This window comes from Phyllostomus discolor, chromosome 5 (genome assembly GCF_004126475.2).
Source record: "Phyllostomus discolor isolate MPI-MPIP mPhyDis1 chromosome 5, mPhyDis1.pri.v3, whole genome shotgun sequence".
Classification (NCBI taxonomy): domain Eukaryota; kingdom Metazoa; phylum Chordata; class Mammalia; order Chiroptera; family Phyllostomidae; genus Phyllostomus; species Phyllostomus discolor.
Genome location: NC_040907.2, coordinates 115,888,092 through 115,907,506, shown reverse-complemented (window position 1 = coordinate 115,907,506; position 19,415 = coordinate 115,888,092). Strand labels below are relative to the sequence as shown.

The 19,415-nt window shown below is 36.8% G+C and overlaps 1 protein-coding gene across 3 annotated transcripts in view; it reads left to right on the top strand.

Annotated features, from left to right (window-relative positions):
* NRG3 (neuregulin 3) overlaps positions 1–19,415 on the top strand; it is a 1,226,667-nt gene that overhangs the window by 106,141 nt on the left and 1,101,111 nt on the right. The gene's annotated exons all lie outside the window — the stretch shown is intronic.

The following is a 19,415-nucleotide window of genomic DNA, read 5'->3' as shown; positions in this document are numbered from 1 at the left end:
AAGAACAGTGCAGGCTTGATGACTTCTTAAGTACTCCAGATAGCTTATCAGTTTCCTCAGTGTTTATTATTTTATTCAGTTTAGATAATTGTCCTTGAACTAACTTTGGCTATAAACATTTTGCCAGGAAATTAGTCCTGTCTTCTAAGATTGTCAGTTGTCTTTCGCCGCCTGGCTTATTTTGCTTAGCATAATGCTTTCCAGTTCCATCCATGCTGTCGCAAAGGGTAGGAGCTCCTTCTTTCTTTCTACTGCATAGAATTCCATTATGTAAATGTACCATAGATTTTTGATCCATTCATTTACTGATGGACACCTAGGTTGCTTCCAACACTTGGCTATTGTAAATTGTGCTGCTATGAACATTGGGGTGCATAGGTTCTTTTGGATTGGTGTTTCAAGGTTCTTAGGATATAATCCTACCAGTGGAATTGCTGGGTCAAAAGGCAGATCCATTTTTAGTTTCCTGAGAAAATTCCATACTGTGTTCCATAGTGGTTGTACCAGTCTGCAATCCCTTTAACAGTGCACTAGGGTCTTTTTCTCCACATCCTCTCCAATACTTGTTGTTGATTTGTTTATGATGGCCATTCTGACTGGTGTGAAGTGGTATCTCATTGTGATTTTAATTTGCATCTCTCTGATAGCTGGACATACTGAGCATCTTTTCATGCATTTCTGGACCCTCTGTATGTCCTCCTTGGAGAAGTGTCTGTTCAAGTCCTTTGTCCATTTTTTAATTGGGTTGCTTGTCTTCTTAGAGTGGAGTCTATATGATTTCCCCTTTAACAGGAACCTAAACAACAAAACAAACAAATAAGAAAAATATAACCAAAGACACTGAAATAGAGAAAAGGCTGTCAGTGTACAGATGGGAGAGGGGAGGGAATTTCAGGGGAATTTCAGAAGAAAAGGGGAAGGGTTTACAGGAACAAGTATAAAGCACACATGGACAAAAACTAGGGACAGGTGGAAATGGGAAGGAAGTAGGGAGGGCTGCGTGTCTGGGCTGCAATGGGAATAAAAGAATTGTACTTGAACAACACTTAAAATAAAATTTTAAAAAGATTGTCAGTTGTATTTGTTTAAAATTGTCCATAGTACAATTAATACTTTTTATAAATTACATATTACATATCAAATTATAAAGACATTTTATATCTTACATAGCCATGTCCTTTTATATGTTATTTCTATTCTGTACATTCTCTCTTTGAATATGGGATAATGCTATGCAATTGATTATGTGTGCGTTACAAAATCACTATTTTAAAATTTTTTCTGTTATAAAAATTATTAAAAATTTTCTATCTTATTCTTACTAAACTTTTCTGAATTTTTATTTTTAGTATATAGTCATCCCTTGGTTTTCATGGGGTATTGGATACCAAAATGTGTGGGTCCTCAAGTCACTTATATAAGATGGCATAGTATTTGCATGTAAATTATGAACACCCTCCTGTATACTTTAAATCATCTGTAGATTACTTATGATACCTAATACAATTTAAATACTAATAAAATAATTGTTTTACTGTATTGTTTAGGGAGTAATGACAAGAAAAAGTCCTTACATGTTCAGTACCGGTACAAGCATCATTGGCCTAACTACATAGTACACGTCAGCAACAACTTAACTTTTAAAAATCAGCATTTCCCATCCACAGTTGGTTGTACCCATGGATGCAGAACTCACAGATATTATCCAAATTTTTAATCCAAAGTTTTTAATCCGTATACTTAATTTTAGAAGCTTTTCTTTTTTTAAATTTTACTTTATAAAATAGATTTTCTTTTTATTTTGGGGGAATATTAAATTTATTGCTAAAATAGTTGTGAATGGGACATTTTTATTTTAACTATTGAAAATATATGTTCTACTACATGGTCAATTTGGGAATTGTCCCAAATATGTTTGAAAAAAAATGATATTATCTGTTTCTTGGGTGAAAATCCATATATATTAGACCCAATTGTTAATTGCACAGCATTTTTCCTCTATATTCTTATTTATTTTTGCTCATATGATCTATCATTTTATTAGAAAGTTATAGTAAATTATCCAACTATGAAAGTGATTGTATAAATTTCTTTTTATATTCCTGACTTTTTTCCCTTTGTATGTTCAGAAGTTAATATTTTAGTTGCATGAAAGTTCATGTCTTTTACAGTAGTTAGGTGCATTTTTTCATTTTATATAAATAGAATATATTTTTTTCATTTACTAGTGTATGGCTGCAATAGTAAATGAAAAAATGGTTCTGTAATTCCTGAGCCATTTCACTTATGTATACCTTTTGACTCTATGGCAAGAGGCTTACATTTCCAATCAGAAGGCCTCTGACTTTTGTAATGAAACTTGAGCCCAGTCATGAGATTAGGTTTACCACTATATTTAAATTTATTCTTGCTGGCACACTTTCTCTATTACAGCACTTTTATGAATATGCATACAAATATAATAAACACGCTCCACTACTTATCATAGGGTTACATCTCAATAAACCCATCTGAAGTGGAAAATACCGTAAGTTGAAAATGTATTTAATATACCTAACTGCCAAATATCATAGTTTAGGGTAACTGACCTTAAACATGTTCAGAGCACTTACATTAGCCTACTGTTGGGCAAAAATTGTTGAACACATGGCCTACTTATAATAAAGTATTGACTATGTCATGTAATTTAGGTAATTATGGCTTACTGCCTTCATGCTGGGCAATTATCTTGAGTTTCATTTCAAAAGTAATTGCCTTCCTCTTCTCAACAGAAGCAGGAAACACGGATGGGCATTTTTTAGACACGATGGGATGCAGAAACACAGAACACAAATATCTAGAAATCACTGTCAACATGGTACATTGTAGGGTATTGGCTGTCTACCCTTAGGCTTCCAAATTTTAGAGGGGGACTGGGAAAGAGTGAAGTTGTTGGGGAGAATAGAGAGGGTGATCTTCAACTCCTCTGTTTCTCAAATTTCTGCTTGCCTAACCTACATCCTCTTTTCTAATACAAAGTTGGGTGCTCACCTCTTCAGAGATTTCCTGAGACAGAATGTAGACTGACAGTCTTGTGGGGAGAATAGAATGGAGAGAGGCTGTAATGTTTAGGTGTAAAAAGGCCAGATTGTAGTAGTCCTGTTTGGTGGAAGTATAAAGACTACAAAGATACTTGAGTTTCTGGTGGGTAAAGAAGAGGACACCTTGTCAGATCCCCTGGAGGCCATGCAGTGGAGCAGGGACCATGGAGAGGAACACATTACTAAGGAGAAAATAGCTATTTTTTGGTTGGACCAGTGTGTCAGGGACCTAAACAGGGTTCCCGCTCCTCTACCACAACCAGCAGAACACCAAAGGATGACCAGTATGGATTTTGGGAGCTCTTTTTGGAGGCCTGTACATAGAGAGGCCAATAACCAACATGCATTAGAATAAAAAATAATGGCTGTGAATAAGAAGACCTGCATAAGCAAATCAACGACTTGTTGACCCTGAAGTAAAGAGACACCCCCCTGCCCCCCCCCACACACATACATCTGGCTCTTCTGTACTGGATAGGGGCAGAAAGGAAGGCCAGGGAAAGCCATGAGGGGTATAGGAAACAGGCCACCAAGTGGTTTCCAGGCTGGGCTGACCCTTTCATTGTGACCATATTTTACAACAGAAAATGACAATTGATTTTTTAATAGGATAAGAAAATATTATCAGATAAACATGAGATACTTATATTTGACAAATGTTTTCTTTCCTGTAATCAATTTACCAGATACTGACATTTTGGAAAGCAAATGTAAAAATTTTTGGAAAGCAAAAATAAATCATTCAACTTTTGCTTATTGCTAAGTTGAGTCTATTTGATTACACATATCATGGTCTCTCATGTCTGAAGATTTTGAGAGAGGGCTGTGTGTGTGTGTGTGTGTGTGTGTGTAAGAGTGAAGGGTTGTGTTCTACTGATCGTTTTAATTCAATATCTTCATAGTACTCTGTCACCCCCATTCCATCATTTATCAGAGATATTGTGCTATTTTTTTCTTTTAAAAAACTGTCTCTTCTAGAAAATATTAGAAGGGACTCCAAAATAATCGTGTAATCTTTGCTTCTATTGTACTGTCAGACACATTGTAGGTACTCAAAAAAGCCTAATGCATTCTCTGTTTACTTCTGTATCTACTTCTTTATTTATGTTAATGATAACATCTATTTATCAGGCTATTTTCCAAGAACTAGTTTCAAGATACTTTAAAAGTTACTATTTTCAGTTAATACTTCTGCAACTTTCAGCCATGTGCTGTGTGGCTCAGTTGGCTGGGTGTTGTCCTGCAAAGCAAAAGGTTGAAGGTTTGGTCCCTGGTAGGGGCACATACGAGAGGCATCTAATCAATGTTTCACCCTCATATTGATGTTTCTCTCCCTCTCTTCTTCCTCCCTTCTCCTCTCTCTAAAAATAAGTAAATAAATAAAATCTTAAAAAATACTCCTGCAACTTTTTACAGCAACAGAGGAAAAATAAAATAGGCAATGAGGAAGAAAATGCTGTTATCTTTGTGCATATAGCATAATAAATGTGTGTATGTAACTGGCAATTACTGGTAAGTCAATGTGTCAGAGATATGCTATTTGTTACTTGCTCTGTAAGTAATTACCACTGTAGATATAATCAGTGTTAAAGGTAGTGAAGTGCAAAATAATTGCTACAACAAGGCCTATGACTCATTTCAACTAGGTTTACAGGGTTGAGGATATCTTTTTTTCTCTTAAGTTGAACATTAGCAAAATTTATTGATTCTGTAGTTTTATAATAGTAAAAAAAACCCTGTATTTAGCTTAACACTCATTTTATCACTTCTGAACTTCGAATTTATTTTTTTAGATAGCTAATGTCATAGAATACTATTTTTGGGTTAATTAAGTATTGAGAATCCACTATGTGTTGAGTGGTATGTAGAACAAAGCCAGAATGGCTTTGTGTAGGAAGAAATATGTTAGACCAAGATATGAGGAGACAGATATCTAAAACTGCATGCCTCATTTCAGAAAAATCCTATGTCCAGGACCAAATTTAGCTTTGGTGGAGCTCCAACTTCATACAATTTGGGGAACCCACTTTAAGAAAAAGAATAGATATTAGAAACACGATCTTCAGTATAGAGCTTATGCAGGTGAAGGCCCTGAGGCATAAGCATCATGAGCTTTATGATCAATATGTCTTTTTCTATATCAGGTCAGACTTGGAACTTGCCTTTTGGGGGCATGCTGGTATATAATAGCTTATTAATGTTCGTAGAGACTTTGGTATATGGGGCACTACAAAAGAAGGTAAAAGCCTTAGTGAGGAAATTTCTGAGAGTTAAGATGAAAGGTATTATTTACCATTGATAGGGAATTGTATTTATAATATAGTGCTATGATTTGGAAAATCCAGTGAATGTATCTATTATTTAATAAATAATAAAAAAAAGGAATTATGGCAGAGACTTCTACTTCTGGCCCTGTTAGAATAACAGGGACTTCCTGTCTGAAACAAACAAAAAAAGAATATAAAGAATTTATGAAGCAAAAGTTTTCAAGATATTATAATTGATTCAGGCAATGCAGGACAGTGATTCTGAGAGAAGGAAGTTAGCAAATGAAGAGAGTCCTATGATTGCTGCAGCTTATTATTTTAAGGTAATGTTCAAGGTGTAGCATAGCAAAGAGAACCCAGGCAGAGCCCACTGGTCTCCTTGAGTTCAGGATCTAGAGCTGCGAGTAATGAGAACATGGTAGCTAGAGTGTACAGGGCAGAGAACTGGAGAGAGAAAGCTGTACAGGGAGAGTATTCCAAAGATCTGTCCTCTTGAATGTTTAGTCAAGTGCCAATTGGTGCATGCATATGAGGAAACCACCAACACTAGAAAAGAGCTACCCAAAATGGTCAGTTGGAACAGCACTCACATTGGGCCAGGGATAGTGCCTGCCATACATAGGCCAGGCTGGAAAATATGATTCTCAGGACACTGGCTAGAGTATTCAGAAGGGTCTTGCCTCAGTGGTGAGGATTAATTAGCCCTTGACTGAACACTTTAATTTCCACCTAAGAAATTTTACAACAAGATATGAGAGATAAACCATTTCCAAGTAACTTAAGTGCATCATAGAAAAAGCCAGAGAATATTTATAGGAAGACAAAAATAAAAATACAGCATTCAACAAAGTAAAATTCACATTCAGTCATTCAATCAAAACTACCAAGTATACAAAGAAGCAGGAAAACATATCTTTAATGATAAGACAGTTTCATTAAAACTGATCTAAAATAGATATTAATATTAGCATTAGCAAATAAGAACATTAAAATAGTTATTATCACTCAATAATATCTGTTGAAAAGTAGTGTCACTGAGAGAGACCAGAATTGATGTCTAGAGATGAAAAATACAATTTTATAACTAAAAAATACACTAGATGAGATTAATGGCAGAGTAGAAGCTATAGAAGCAAAGATTAATATACTTGAAAACATAGCAATAGAACCTACAAACTGAGACACAAAAAGAAAAAAATTAGAAAGTTAGGACAGCATCAATGAGCTGTGGTGCTTCAAACACCTTAATGTATATGTCATTGTTACTCTGAAAGGAGAGGGGAAGACAGAGAAATATTGAATTAATAACAACTTAAAATTGTCCAAATTTGTCAGAAACTAAAAATACACAGTTCTAAGGAGTACAGTGAACCCCAAACACAAGAAAATAAAAGGAAACTAAAACAGACACATAATCAGATTATCCAAAACAAGTGTTAAAAGAAACAATTCTAAAAATAGCCAGAGAAGAAAGGATACATTGTATACAAATGAACCAAGAAAGAGTGATAGAGGATTTCTCATTGGAAACAATGCAAATAGTAGAATAATGTGTTTATGGAATTGGAAGGAGAAAAAGGAGAAAACTACCAACCCAGAATTATTTTATCCAGGAAAATATTTTTTCAAAAAAATAAAGGTATATAAAGGCTTTCAAACATACAAAAACTGTAAGCATCATCACCAGCACATTGTACACTACAAGAAATGTTAAAGGAAGTTCTTCACAACAATAAAATATAGCAGATGGATATAAGAGTTTAAACAGAGCAATAAATAACTCTAATTTTTAAAAAATATAAAAATATGGTAACAGGATGATATATAATCCAGTATATATATCTACGTCTATCTATATAGATAGATATTCAGGGGTGTGTGTGTGTGTGTGTGTGTGAATATATACACTTTTGTATCCAAATGAAGAGACTATTTTAAGTCAGTGAAAATAGCACTTCTTGATATTTGTGTAATGCTAGAGACAATTATTTCTTCCATGGACACTCAGGGCTCATGCCCTATTGGACAGGACAGATGGACTATGGCCTGGGTGCCTGCTTGTTTTTAACACAGATGGTGCAACAAAGTAAAATTAAAAGCATTTCTTATAATCTCACACACTAAACACACACAAAATCTTTAGTTATATCTCAGGGTCCTTCCCAATATTTAATGTACTGTTTTGATTTACATTCCCAGTTTCTGAGTATTCCCAGAGAATCCAGAATTTTAGTATGAATATTGTAATCAGTTATAGAAGAATTGAAGTCTACAACAGATGCTATTGCAGTATTTTATCTAATTTCTTGTACTTAAAAAACAGTCTGTGGCATTCAAATCTGAAGAATTATACATTCTCGTGAACCCCACCTGCCTCCTCAGACTGAATGTTTCCTCCCTCACACTCTAGTAATAGTCTTTACATCTATATAATTTCATTCACCTGCAGTGCAGGGTAGCTCTTCATTTAATGTCTGTATCCTGAAGCTGTGTGTGTGCCTCAAAGTCAGATTTTAACCATCTTCTTGTCCTTTCTCTAGCAGCCACATCAGCCCCTGGCATATGGCATATTCTTAAGTGTTTATCAAATCAGTGGACTGATGAAGTTGCCAGATTAATGCAATGTATTGTGGTGGTTAGGGATCCCACCCTGTGTCTTAATCACAAAAAGGAAACTAAAAAATTTTGCTCATAATGAATGGGAACATTTTTATGGGGCACTGTCCACAGGTGTCTGAACAATTTAAAGGAACAATTTAAAATGAGGTAAAATGCAAGCTCAGGTGGACTGAAATATATATCAGCCCTCTGTCATGAAATTTGTCCCACTGTGTTTTCTTTTTGCTGTGCTGGTATTGACTTATTTACTTATTTATTTCTCTCCTGACAATATATTTATTGACTTTAAAGAGAGAAGAAGGGAGACAGAGAGAAACATTGATGTGAGAGAGAAACAATCAGTGTCCTCACATACATACCCTTACTGAAAATGGAACCTGTTACCTTTTGTTCTATAGGATGATGGTTCAAACAACTGAGCCACCTGGCCAGGGCAGTGTTGGCTTTTTTTTTTTGCAAATAGAACATGTAGGTAGTGATTTTATTCATAATAAGAGACAACATCAGAGTGTTGTGATAGTAGATTAGATGAAATACAGCCTGAGCAAATCACCTGTGTAAACTCACAGGGGTCATATTTGCAACTACACTATGGACTCACAAAAATTACCCATATTCCATTCAAGGCAGCTAAAATGCATTTTGCCATATACAAAGTGAAAAGTTGAATAAATTAGTTGACAATTTATCACTGGCATCACTCAGTCTGTCACTGCACCTGTTCCTGTGTATTCCACAAACAGTCCAACGAAGTCAGAGCAAACATGAGGAGGGCAAGAACACTGGAAGGTCACAGATGCACATGGGACAGGGAGTTAACCAGGCCCACCCTTGCTAGAAAGGTGACTCATCACTATACTACTCCATTCCACCCTCACCTTTCCCAGTGTTCATAAATTTTATATCCAAATATGCAAGGTGTACTGTTCTCAGTCAGTTACATATTCCATTTGGGTGTATAGCATTTTGTTTCTCCAGTCTTTGAATGTGTCTTGATAAAGAACCTGAGCTTCTTTGTAAGAGTAGGAGTTAGGTTTTGTTTTGTTTGTTTGTTTTGGCAGGGACTCATAATTCTTTTAATTTTCCTTTTCTCTCTTTAATCTTTATTTTTTTGCATTTTTTATTGTTCAGGGACAGTTGTGTCCATTTTCTGCCACCACATTCTTCCATACAACCCACCTCCACCTCCCACCCTCAATCCTTCCCTCCTTTGACTTTGTCCACAGATCCTTTGTATGTGTTCCTTGGCGACCCTTCTTTTTCTTTCCCCACTATTCCTCCCGCTCCATCCCTCTGGTTACTGTCATTTTGTTCTTTATTTCAATGTCTCTGGCTATATTTTGCTTGTTTGTTTTGTTGATTAGGTTTCACTTAGGGTGAGATCATATGGTATTTGTCTTTCGCTGGCTGGCTTATTTTACTTAGCATAATATTCTCCAGTTCCATATGTGCTATTGCGGAGTAGGAGCTCCTTCTTTCTTTCTTCTGTCTAGTATTCCATCATGTAAATGTACCATAGTTTTTTGATCCACTAATTTACTGATGGGCACTTTAGGTTGCTTCTAGCACTTGGCTATTGTAAATTGTGCTGCTATGATCATTGGGGTGCATAGGTTCTTCTGAATTGGTGTTTCAGGATTCTTAGGGTATAATCCAAGTAGTGGAATTGCTGGGTCAAAAAGTAGTTCCATTTTTAGTTTTCTGAGGAAATTCCATACTGTTCTACAGAGTGGATGTACCAGTCTGCATTCCCACCAACAATATAGTAGAGTTCCCTTTTCCCCACAACCTTGCCAGCACTTGTTCTTTGTTGATCTGTTTATTATGGACATTCTGACTGGTGTGAAGTGGTATCTCATTGTGATTTTAATTTTCATCTCTCTCAAGACTTCCAGCCAAGATGGAGGCATAGGTAGATACACCTTGCTTCCTCATACAACCAAAAGGACAACCAATTTGAAAACAAAAAATAACCAAAACTGCCAGAAAATTGAACTGTGTGGAAGTCTATCAACCAAGGAGTTAAAGGAGAACCATTCATTTAGATTGGTAGGAAGAGCAGAGACTGGCAGCCTGTGTGGAAAGGATGTGTGGCAAGGCCACAGCTAGATGACCAGGGCAGGTGAGGCGGTGGCTGGTGGACCAGGTGGTCCCACATTTGTGTGTGGATAAACCAGGAGGAACAACTAGGGAGCAAGACAGGCCATACAACCCAGGGTTCCAGACCAAGTAAATAAAGCCTAAAAAGCCTCTGACTGTAAAAACCTGTGGGGGTTGCGGCAGCAAGAGGAACTCCCAGCCTCACAGGAGAGTTTGTTGGAGAGACCCACAGGGTCTTAGAACACACACAAACCCAACCACCTGGGAATCAGCATCAGAAGGGCCCAATTTGCTTGTGTGTAGCGAGGGAAGTGGGGCAAGAGCTGAGCAAGTGGCATTGTTCCCTTTTGGACCCCTCCCCCACATACATCACCACAACAGAGCCACATGAGTTGCCTTACCCTGGTAAATACCTAAGGCTCCACCCCTTACAACATAACATGCACACTAAGACAAAAATATGGTCAAAGTGAAAGAACAAATCACAGCTCCAAAAATAGAACTAAGCAGTGAAGAGATAGCCGACCTATCAGATGCAGACTTCAAAACACTGGTAATCAGGATGCTCACAGAAATGATTGAGTATGGTTACAAAATAGAGGAAGAAGTGAAGACTATGAAAAGTGAAATAAAGGAAAATATACAGTGAACCAATAGTGATGGGAAGGAAACCAGAACTCAAATCAATGATTTGGAGCAGAAGGAAGAAATAAACATTCAATCAAAACAGAATGAAGAAACAAGAATTAAAAAAAAAAAGAAAGTAAAAAGAGAGGCTTAAGAACCTTTGTAACAATTTTAAACATTCCAGCATCTGAACCATGGGGGTGCCAGAAAGAGAAGAGAAAAAGCAAGAAATTTAAAACTTATTTGAAAAGATAATGAGGGAAAACTTCCCCAGTCTGGCAAAGGAAATAGACATGCATGCCCAAGAAACCCGGAGAGTCCCAAAGAAGGTGGACCCAAGGAAGAACACACCAAGACACATCATAACTAAATTACCTGAGATTAAAGATAAGGAGAGACTTTTAAAGGGAGCAAGAGAAAAGGAGACAGTTGTCTATAAAGGAGTTTCCATAAGACTATCAGCTGATTTCTCAAAAGAAACCTTACAGGCAAGAAGGGACTGGAAAGAGGTATTCAAAGTCATGAAAGGCAAGGACCTACATCCAAGATTACTCTATCCAGCAAAGCTATCACTCAGAATGGAAGGGCAGATAAACTGCTTCCCAGAGAAGGTCAAGTTAAAGGAGTTCATCATCACCCAGCCCTTACTATATGAAATGTTAAAGGGACTTACTTAGGAAAAAGAAAGTGATCAAAGATATGAATAGTAAAATGACAAAACCAACTCACAACTATGAACAACTGAACCTAAAAAAAATGCAAAACCAATAATTCACATCTCCCTGATGCCTATTGATGCTGAGCTTCCTTTCATATGGCCTTGGCCTTTTATATGTCCTTCTTGGCAAGGTGTCTGTTCAGATCCTTTGCCCATTTTTTAATTGGATTTGTTGTTTTACTGGAGTGGAGTTGTGTGAGTTATTTATATAATTTAGAGATCAAACCCTTGTCTGAGGTATCATTGGCAAATATATTTTCCCATATGGTTGTTGGTTCCCTTTTCATTTTGCTAATGTTTTCTTTATTTGTGCAGAAGCTTTTTATTTTGATGAGACCCAATTTGTTTATTCTTTCCTTTATGTCCCTTGCTCTAGGGGACATATTGATAAAAATATTGCTGCATGGAATATCTGATATTTTCAATTCTTGGAGTTTAGTGGTTTCATATTAAAACACATGGGTCTGAGATTTTATTCTCTTAACTTACTACATTTGTGAACTTGAGCAAGTTAGTTGATTTTTTTACAAACTCCATCAATTAATGAATGCATTATTGTCTGTCCTGTCTTCTATGTCACATGACTATTAGGAGAATCAGATAAGAAAAATAAAATACCATTTAAACTGAACAAATAAAACACAATGATTTTTTAACTGTTTCCAACATTCATATTTGAAACATGACTTTGAGGTCCTATATTTTAAAACTAAAAAAAAGATAAACTTTTTTTTGTAAGGAGAGTGGTAAGGTGATACTTTGCCATAAAAAGACTCATACCCAATCAATCGATCAATCAATAAATAACTAGTCTCATGTTTTTCAGAGTTTTCATTTGCTAACTCAAAGTGCAAGCTATTTGTATCAGTTTTATAGGGCTTTTATAACAAAATACCATAGGTTCCATGGCTTTAACAGCAGACATTTATTTTTGACAGCCCTGAAAGCTAGAAGTACAAGATGAAGGTGTTGGCAGAGTTGGTTTCTCCCCAGGCCTTCTTTCCCTGGCTTTCAAATGGCTGCATTCTCACCATCTCCCCACATGGTGTTTCTTCTGTTTATGCACATCCCTGAGGTTGGTTTGTGTGTCACTTTCCTCTTCTTTCAAGATACTAGTCAGATTAGATTAAGATACTAATCTAAAGGCCTCATTTTAAATTAATCACTTCTTTAAAGACCCTGTATCCAAACACTGTCACATTCTGAGGTACTGGTAGCTAGAGATTCAATGTATGAATTTGGGAGGGAACACAATACAGTCCATAGCACTCCACCTCCAAAACTCATGTCCTTGTCATATATAAAATATGTTTACCCTCCTTCCAATAACCCAGATCTTAACTCATTCAGAAATCAACTCTAAGTCTCAAATATCAGCTAAATACCTATATCAATGTGGGTAGGCTCAAATTATGATTCATCTGGAGACAAATTTCTCTCTAGTTGTGAACCTGTGAAGCCAGACAAATAATTTGCTTCCAAAATATAATGGTGGAACAGGCACAGGATAGGTAGTCACATTCATAAGGGAGAGATTAGAAAGAAGAAATGTCTCAGAGGTCCCAAGCAAGTCCAAAAATAGCAAGGCAAATCCCATAACATTGGGGGTTTGAGAATAATCCTCTTTGGCTTCAATGCATTGTCTTCTAGACCCACCAGCTATCAGCCTCACTTCTGGGGCCCCTGAGGCAACAGTGTCACCTTGGTCCTGGGCAGCAGTGTACCACTCTGATGCCCTGAGTAGCAGCAGGCTTCATGGCCCTCCTCTCTGAAAGTAAGAAGGAAACAGTCTTGTCCTCTTGGCCTGAGAATGTAGATGTCAGAGCACTTTTGTGGATTTCTGAATAGCCTTCAGGGTCATTCTCTGACACCCACATTTGTGTTTGCGGGGAGATAGCTCTATTGTCCCATCTTGTAGAATCCCAGTAGCCTTCCTTCATTTTGTTTCACATCTGCCCCTTTAGTCCAAGCTTACTGTTTCTCCTAGCACAACCTCATTTCTATTCCTGTCTTTCGCTGATATAGTTGATTAGATCCATGAGTCACACTTGTGATCTCTTTACAGGATTTTTGTCCAGCCACACACTTGTTCTCCCCACAGCATGTTCTCTCTCTCTCTCTCTCCCTGCTCCCACCTCCTTCTCCTTCTTGTCTTCTTCTATTATGGACAAGATAACTAATTTCTAAATCTTCAAGCTCTGCTTATTTCTTGCTTAAAAATGTCTTGTTCAATTTATCTCACTCTTCTCATGTTTTACTGTAAACAATAAGGATAAACTAGGTAACATCCCCAACACTTTGCTTAGAAATTTGATCAGCTTGATACCCAGTTTCTTCACTTACAATTTCGATTTCAAACGCAAACATGAGAACACAGCTAAGACAAGTCCCTTGCCCTCTTTGTAATAAGGATTAAACTTATTACTTTATAAGAAGAATCACCTTGCCTCCTGTGTTCAACCATACATTCCTCCTTTTCACCTGAGGCCTCAACAGAAACACGTTTAAACCTTCATATTTCTGAGAACAGCTTCTTCAAGGCGACCTAGGCTGTGCCTCAGAACTCTTCCAGCCCCTGTCCATTACCACATTCCAAGGCCATCTCCACATTTGTAGGTATTGTTACAGCAGCAGTGCATTTCATTGTACCAAAATCTATCCTAGTCTGCTCAGGATACCAATTTAAGTTTAACAAAATACCATCGACTGTATGGCTTAAACAACAGAAATCTGTCTCATAGTTCTGGAGGCTGGAAGTATAAGATCAAGGCAGGTGTGATTTCTTCTGAGTCATCTCTCCTTGGCTTGCAGATGACCACCTCTTAGCTGTGTCCTTACATTGCCTTTCCTGTGTGCCTACACATCTTCAATGTCTCTTTTGTGTGTCCACTTCTTCCTCTTATAAGGACACCATATAGATTGGATTAGGGCACGTGGTAAGAGCCTCATTTGAACTTAATCAGATCTTTAAAGACTCTTTCTCCTAAAATAGTCATATTCTGAGGTACTGAGGTTAGGGCTTAAATATATGAACTTGGTGTAGGGGAGAGGACACAGTTTAGTCCATTATACTATTAAATGAACAATTTAAGTTTAACAAAATGGTAAGGTTAGGAAATGATAACATAGAGAGCAGCAGAGACTTAGCCTACATCACTTTGCTATAACAACACCACTAAGAATGATCCAGTGTCTTAATGATTATAAAACCTTGTTTCCTTGATTCCTGGGCAGTGGGTGAGAAGGGCCATGTGGAGTGGCCACCATAGGTGGAGAAACTGATGGGTTTTGGCTCTCTGGCCCATTGGATGCAGATGGGCCACAGCAGGGGATAGTGCTAAATTGCCTGTGAATTCATTGGCACTTCAACACCATATCCAAGTCTAGAAACAAATGAACACAGTCTGTGATCATATTAACTGAACCAAAAACTGGGCTAGCAATATAATACAAACTGAGTAGTTAAAATCAGAATTGTGCCAGAATACTGGGAGCCCACAGAAACTGCTTCTTTCCTTAGATGTTGGCTGCCTTAAAGGCTCTGCTTGCCATTCTCTTCACTCAGTATGCTTTCTATGACTTGTCTTAAAAAACACTAATATGAAAACATCTCATATTTAGACATTTGTTCTTTTAACTTTCAGGCATGTTTGGGAAATATTTTGTGTGAGACAGTTGACATCTAAATCTTTCATATGAATTTTCTTAAAACTAATACTGATTTATTGGTTTTAGTCTTCACTTCTTATAAGACCAGTAATTACTACCTATTATGTTTCAGGTCTCAGACTAGGTTCTGTTGATATAGTGGTGAAGTGCCTGCAGCAAGGTTTCTGTAGTCTAATTTAGTGTTTTTCCTCTTTTAGAAATACTGGCCTCCACATGTAAAAGCATCTAAAATGTGACAGAGCTCAAATAAACTCAGCCTCTTCCCTCCCTTAATTGAATTTTATTTTGTCACTGTGGAACATTGAATAATGGCACCTGTAAACATGCACATCTTAATCCCCAGAACCTGTGAATGTTTTTGGTATTATACTGAATGGCTTCAAAAGTGGAATTAAGTTAAAGATGGAGAAATTATCTCAGATTATACATGTGGACTTAATGTAATCACATTGGGTTTTATAAGAGGAATTCAAGAAGAATCAGAGCCAGAGAGAACACAAAGTGATGACTGAGCAGGAATTGGAGTGATCCAGTTTGGAAGAGGAAGGGGCCACACCAAGGAGTACAGGCAACCACTATGAAAAGACAAGCTGAAAAGGTTAGGGAGACATATTCTTTCCTCAGAGTCCTCAAAATGAACCAGCCCTACTAACATCTTGACTTTATTTAGAGACTAATTTTGAACTTCTGACCTCCAGAGAATGGTAAGAAAATACATTTGTGTTGGTTTAAGCCAGATTTATGGTGATTTGTTGTAGTAGCAAATAGGAAACTAACACAGTCACATTAATCACCAGTCAAGTTCAAAATCTTATAATTTTTCTGCATTCATCTTTATCATCTGTTTTGTAGATTGTCACCACTAACTCCTGTTAATTCATGCTCCTTAGTTATTCTTAATTTTGCCTTATTTTCATCCCACTCTTACTGCCTTGTTTTAAAACTTGGCATCCTTCCCTTCAAATATTCTTGTCATTTTCTAAATTGTGTCTGTTTTTAACCTCATTCCCTCTAAACTGTCCTCCACATTTCTTCTAAAATTTTCTTATAAATTCCAAATATGAACTTTTTTTCCTGCTTAAAATTCTGTGATGTCTCTTGAACTCCTTTCTCATTTGCCAAACTTATGTTCATGCTTCAGGCAATTTAAGTATTCTCTTTTCTGTGAATCTTTCCACATACATAAATATTTGCATTATCCTCTGTTTTCAAAGCATCTCTAACCTATTCCTCTAATTAACTATATATATAATTTATTTTTGTATTTGTTCAACCTTTTCTTGCATGTAGCTCCTTTGATTACTTGATTTAGTGTTACATCTGTGTATTACTATACATGAACAAGTAAGACTCAAAAGAATTGACGATGAAATATATTAACTGCAAAGTTCCTCTGGAGATGGTTTTATAAAACATGTACTAATAATAGAAGAAAAAAATAAAAAAAATATGAAAGAGTGATTTTAAAATGTGTTTTTCATAAACAATAGAGGCATTACAGGACATATAAGGAACAATATGTAAATACACATTTATTAACATCCATTGTGTGTTTACCACGTGCCAAGGCTTGTATATTTTGTGCCTAAATGCTTTGTATATTTTAAATTTGAATGTCATAAATGATCCTATGAGATAAATATTATTATAACCTAATTTTAAAGTTAGGGAAAGTGAGCACAGCAGTAAGAAAAAGGGATTTGAACCCAGAAAGCCTGATTCCAGAGCCTGTTTCTTTTACCCAGTAACAATACCATCTCAGCTGTAAGGTTTCACATTGCCACACTGTGGGCTGTTGTGAAATGACTTGGGCCAAGCCTGATACCAGAGCAACCCAAGACTGTCTTCAGGGGTTCAGAATTTCAACTCTAAGATCTGCTTGTAGTTCTCAACTATATCAAATTTACAACCACTAAAGTCTATATAACGACTACCATTAATATTCTAACACATGAAATTTTTTAGAGAAATAAACTTTCTTTATGGTAAAGAACCCTAACTCAGTGAGTGATTGTAAATATAAAGATAAAAGTCTGGGAACGTGAATGAAAAGTACATGGGAAACATGTGGAAGGGAAGTAAAACAGTGCCTGAGACTGTGTTTAAGGCAGGCACTTTCAATGTGATAAGCCCAAGTTTTAAGTGTATGAGTTTTTTATGCTGCTTCTCATCATCCATAGTGTACTGGACCATGAAGCAGTGTCTTTTGAAAGTGCTCGTTGTGCCCCATGGATGAGTCATAACATCCATCTTGTACATTATAATCAATTTTAAAAAGAAAAAAAAGTGGAGTAGAGTGGGACAGAACAGTAGGATATACTATAGCATAACTTGAAAATATTTGCATAAATACTTACCAAGAATTGCACACTTAACAAAAATCACTGCAACAAATTGTAACTAACAATATGAGAGATAATTAGTAGAGGGAGTCCACTGGTTGTACCCACTAAGTAGAAATGATTGTTTTATCCTCTTTTCATTAATTTCTCATTTGATTTTTCTGGCCTATGAGAGTCAATTTAATCATCACTGTAAGAAGAGGGTACAATTTATTATTATGTTAAAATAACTACTTGTTAATTATGAAACTCAGTAATTGTTTTGCTGTTTAAGTGTTGATAATTTCAATCAAATTGGGCTCTAAAGTTTTAGTGCTTTACAGAAAGAATATTATTGAATTGGCAACAACTGCAACATTTTAATAGAATATAAATTGGTCTTAAAGTAGATGGACCTATTAAAAGGAAAGAATGATGAATTTTCAAAGTATGGAGGTAGGACTTTCAGTCAAGATGGCAGCATAAGTAAACACAGTGCTCACCTTCTCCCACAACCACATCAAAATTACAACCAAACTACAGAACAACCACCTGAAGTCTAGCTGAACAGAAGTCCTATAACTAAGGACAGAAAAAGAAGCCTCCTTGAGACTGGTAGGAAGGGGCAGAGATACAAAACAGTATGGTCTCATACCCACACCTGACTGCTAAAAATTGAGAGGAATATTTCAACCTCCAGAGCCAGGAGTCCTAGAACCACACCAGGGCCTTCAGCCCAGGGTTCCAGCTCCAGGAAGAGAAGTCCTCATAACTTCTGGCTGTGAAAACCAGTGGGGATTGTGGCTGAGTAAGATGGAGGGCTTCTAGAATCCTAGGTGTTTCTTTTAAAGAGCCTGTGAACACATTTACTTGGACACACGGGATCTCAAAAGGAACCAGAGATAAACCTTACCACTGAATTTTCCAACAATGGCTGGAAGGGCAGCTTTCTCTCAGAAATAAGTGTAGGCAGAGACCACTGTTCTTTAATAAGCTATCCCTTCACAGAGCCTGAAGGCAGGAGCCATATCTGAGACTCCAGCAACCTGGAGTTCCCAGAACCAGTGAACCAGGTGGACAACTTCAGATCATTCCACTGAACCACCCAACCAACTCCATGGGCCTCACTCACAAGGGGCACTCAGTGGGCACTAAAGTCCTGCCAAAGCCAGTCCTGTTTCATGGGGTTGGTCCCCTACATAGCAGATTATCCACAATGATTGTGGCCAGTCCTTGCAGCCAATTGGCCTGGGAGTAAGTCCCTCTTATTGACATACCAACAGCAATCAAGGCTTAACTACAACAGGAGAGCATGATGAACCTGGAATACCCAGGTTCATCATGAATGACTAGGGAGACTGTGCCACTGGGCCCAACAGGATGCCTACTATTTAAGGCCACTCTACCAAGACCAGTAGACTTAATAGTTCTACAGGGAGTCAGCTAGGGTGAGGAGACAAAGAAATATGTCCCAAATTAAAAGAACAGAACAAAACTCTGGAAAAATAATGAAATGAAATGGAGACAAGCAATCTACAAGATGCAGAATTCAAAACACTGGTTGTAAGGATGCTCAATGATCTCAGTGAAAACTTCAACAAAGAGATAAGAAGAAAACAAATGGAGATAGAACATATAAAAGAAGACAATCAGAAGTGAAGAATACACTAATTGAAATGAAGAATAAATTATAGGGAATCAACAGTAGAGGATCAAATCAGTGATTTGGAAGAGAAGGAAGCAGAAAACACCCAGACAGCTAAAAGGAAAAAGAACCCCCAAAATGAGGATAGTAAAAGGACTCTCTGGGAAAATGTCAAGCAAACCAACATTCTCACTGTGGGGTGCCAGAAAGATAAGAGAGAGAGAACAAGGAATTGAAAAACTGTTTGAAAAAATAATGATGGGAAACTTCTTTATCTTAGTCAGTACAAGTCATAAAATGAAAATTTTAAATCAAATATACCAAATGCAAAGAAAATGACATATTTCTATGTATTTTTAATTTTTTTCT